Below are 2,739 nucleotides of genomic sequence, written 5' to 3' on the forward strand. Positions count from 1 at the left end.
CATCATAATTTACATGAATTTTTAAAAAGTTTGGCTCTTAACTCCAAAAATGTGAACTAGGATACATTTTCCTATTTTATGCACTTACTTCATCTACTTAGGGAAAACACAGTATTTTTTAAGATTAGGTCACATTTTCTTCAATGCCAGGATACTTCATAGCCATTAAATATAATGATGTGCTCTATGGATTTGCCAATGCAAATCTAACTCTTACGTTCCCTGTCAAGTTTTAGTACAGAGATGGGTTCTACCAACTCTTTATAAAACTTTTGCCTTCCTCTCATTGATTCTCTGAAGCCTGACTGCTAACACAAAGACTATGGAAATATCAGAATGCTTCTTCACCAGGATGTTTTTACATAGTAAAGATGATTTGGGTCGGTTATTCTCTCAGATATATTCTTTCCATCTATCTTGAGTGAAAAGTTCTGAACTGGAGTGATTTCTCTTCTTGGAAAATTTTACTTTCCCGTCAAATTGGTGTTCTATATTCAGCTTCCTCTTCTGTATTAGAATACATTTTCATGGCTTGGTCTCTTCTGTAATTTGGCTCTTTACTGCCCCCCAATGGCCTATATGTTAAAGGCTTGGTCCCCAGGGCAAAGCCTTTGGGCCTTGGTAGAAACATTGGGCATGGAGTCTTGTGTGAGATCTTCAGATTTCTGGGGGATTGAATACCAAAGGGATTGTGGTATCTTGATTTCTTCCTCTTTCTCTCTTTTCTGCTTTCAGGCCATAAGTTGAACAGCTTGCTCTGCAACATACTTCCTACCATTGCTGTCTGAAACCAAAGCATGGGTTGACTCATTCAGAATCTCTAAAACCAAAGAGAAATAACCCTTTCCTTTATATCTCTGCTATTTGATTATAGTAACAGTAAGCTGTAGGCAGTGTCTTCATGTCTCTGCTTTAGGACAGGCTCCTTTCTCCTAATGCATTTGCATGGTGTTTTTGTTACTGTTGTATTTACATTTGCATGTGATTATTTGTTAAATTCTTTGTTTCACTGAGTAAGAATTCAGAGATTAAGAATTCTTGCATTCTCTGACTCCTATGCAAACTTTGTCCTCTTTTTGAAATGATGTGTTACTATGCTTGTACATAGAACATGATTTAACTGTTGGGTTAAAAACAGAACTTCTAATGAAGTACTTTCCTTTTATTTTATATTTGCGCAGAACAATGTGCTACTATTATTTTAAATCTAGATTCCAATGCGTAATGAAGTCCTGAAGCTCTAGTTCTACAAAGCAGGCTTAACACACAAAGATCACTGTCTTTTGTTAAACTCCTCCTCTACACAGCTGTAATCTTTCACAGTATGCATTTTTTGGGGAGTTCTGGGCTGTATTCATCTACTAGTTTATCTTCTAATACTCATGGATTTTCTAACAGTCATATTTGTGCTTTCTGTAAAAAAAAAAATGTCAGGTTCATTGCAGACTTTGGAAACAGATCCAGTGAATGTGAACAGACGATCCTATTAGAATAGGGTCGGGGAATCCAGTACTATACCATGGAGAAATCTCAGGAGGGCTCTGTGGGGCTGTGTTAGGAAAGAAACCCCCACAAAGTGGGTGTAGCTAAGATCTGCCACTTGATATGGATGCGTATTTCATCAAATTTAAGAAGTCATCACTGCTAAAATAAACCTTTATGTACCAATGGAAAAAAAGGCAATAATTAAATTTTCAAAACCTTTTCTCATCATTTAGAATTTTTGTTATTGCATCAAAAGAATGTTTTTGAATTTGAAAAATCAATTATTTATGTATTAGTTTTCTATCTATATAAACAAAATCAATGAATCAAGACATAGTCCTAAAATTGCTTCACATTAAGAATCTCAATCTTCTAAATCACTGGACAGAATAACTTCTGTATTTTCCTACACATCTGTGTCATCAAGAACCATTTTTACAAGAGTACTTCACTATTATCTCTGGTATGTTTTTCCCAAGGCAATATTCTAACATCATTTTCTCAAGAGACATAAAAACATTGCAACAAGTGAAAACCTCATCAAAATTTCCTTCTGAACTTACAGAAGATAGCCCTATTTCAGAGATGTTCAAATGTAAAAAATAATTTCATCTTAGATTTGACATAATACATTAGTTTATTTTATAGTTCATATGAAAGTTTGCTGATTATTGGTTTTGCCTGAATATTCATATAGCTGGTGTGTATGCATCATCCATTTGTGTGAAAATGCATGAATATTTAAAATATTAGTAGTGTACATTCTATTGATAAATATTTAAAACCTACAATATATTATATTCATCTCAGAAATTTGACACAGAATAAAATTTCATTGTTTGCCAAAAGCCAGATACATATTTAGAGAAGTTAGATACAATTTTTTGAAAAATTTGTAGGACTGATTTCGGTAATCTGACTGGATGTGAGTAAACAGGGAAAATATCTAAAGTGAAACCAATTAATAAAGTAAAACACAAAGAAACAGAACAGTTCTAAAACTAATACTATAATGCAGGATAGGTTTTTATTAAAATGTGAGAATTGCAAAATACATTAAAAAAGATGTGTAATGAGCTGGGCATGGTGGCGCACCCCTGTAATCCCTGCACTCAGGAGGCTGAGGCAAGAGGATCGCTGTGAGTTCGAGACCAGCCTGGGCTACACAGTGAGTTCCAGGTCAGTGTCAACTACATAGTGAGACCCTGTCTCAAAACACACACACACACACACACACACACACACACACACACA

Source organism: Fukomys damarensis, unplaced genomic scaffold, assembly GCF_012274545.1.
Source record: "Fukomys damarensis isolate Sample0158 unplaced genomic scaffold, DMR_v1.0_HiC HiC_scaffold_27, whole genome shotgun sequence".
Lineage (NCBI taxonomy): Eukaryota > Metazoa > Chordata > Mammalia > Rodentia > Bathyergidae > Fukomys > Fukomys damarensis.